The sequence below is a fragment of the Pteropus alecto genome, unplaced genomic scaffold (genome assembly GCF_000325575.1).
Source record: "Pteropus alecto unplaced genomic scaffold, ASM32557v1 scaffold152, whole genome shotgun sequence".
Classification (NCBI taxonomy): Eukaryota; Metazoa; Chordata; class Mammalia; order Chiroptera; family Pteropodidae; genus Pteropus; species Pteropus alecto.
Genome location: NW_006432227.1, coordinates 1,393,793 through 1,394,916, shown reverse-complemented (window position 1 = coordinate 1,394,916; position 1,124 = coordinate 1,393,793).

Here is a 1,124-nt window from a genome sequence, read left to right as displayed (position 1 = left end):
CGAGATTTGGAATGTGTAAGTGAAGCAGCAGCTGTTTTTATGTGTGTGCGCGCGTGTGTGTATGCTCAGAATATAAGGCACTGGGCATCATTTTCTGATAATTCGACTTTTTCGAGTGGCACAGCAGCCAGATCTGTGGCATCCCAGGTCCTCCCGGGTCTCCTCCCTCAGCTCCCCTGATGCCAGGGCTAGAAATATGTTCAGCTCCATGGTGAAAGAGGCCAGCTTTTGCTGCAGGTCAGAAACATCATCTAAGTTAGAGGCTGAGGCGAGAGATGATCCCTGTCCCTTCTCTTGGGTTCCAGCTCATCCGTACATGTTTCCGTGGGCCTGGGCCCTCGCCGACTCGCGTATTTCCTTCCTGTTGCCTACCCTTTTGAGTTTCAGGCTCCACCCCAGACAGAGAAACAACAGCCTTATGTATACCATTTAACCAGCTCTCACAGTCTTATGAGGTCAAACCCATTGTTATGTATTAGTCCTAGTGGTTCTGCTTCTCTGGTCAACCCCTGACTAATACAGTAGCTCAAAATAAAATGATGTAAGACAAAGGAAGGTAAGAAGAAGAGCAAATAAAAAAAAAAAAAGATAGAATATACATGTATGTGTGTATATATACACATATGGTGTCTGTTAATTCTGGAAACATAGGTAAAAATATACAAAATTCTGTCAAGGACATCTTCAATATGTAAAAAGAATATATTAAAAATACTATTCTATGTTCCCAGAGTTTATGGACCCCTGGTATATTTTAAACACTAGAAACCCGTGGAGCTGGAGATGCTACCCAGAGAGATTTGCATAAGCTTTGGCTGTAATAGCACACAGTCTCATGGATCAGAGTCTGGAAGACTTTGATTGTGAATTTCACTTTCCCACAGGTAAACAGACATGCACATGTGCAGGTGAGTTTCTACAAACTTATCTGGAGGCATTGCTCTCTGAAATTAAATAAAACAAAGGAAAAGCCGTCTCTGTTTTCTTCACAGGTCCTTGGTTTTCAGGGGGGCTTTTTCATTGATTTAATAGTCTGCTGTGAATGTAAATTTGGCTATAAGACCTCCCTGCCACCTTCAAGTTCTAGCCAAGGCATCTAGCCCAGCCAGTAAAAGATACTTCCA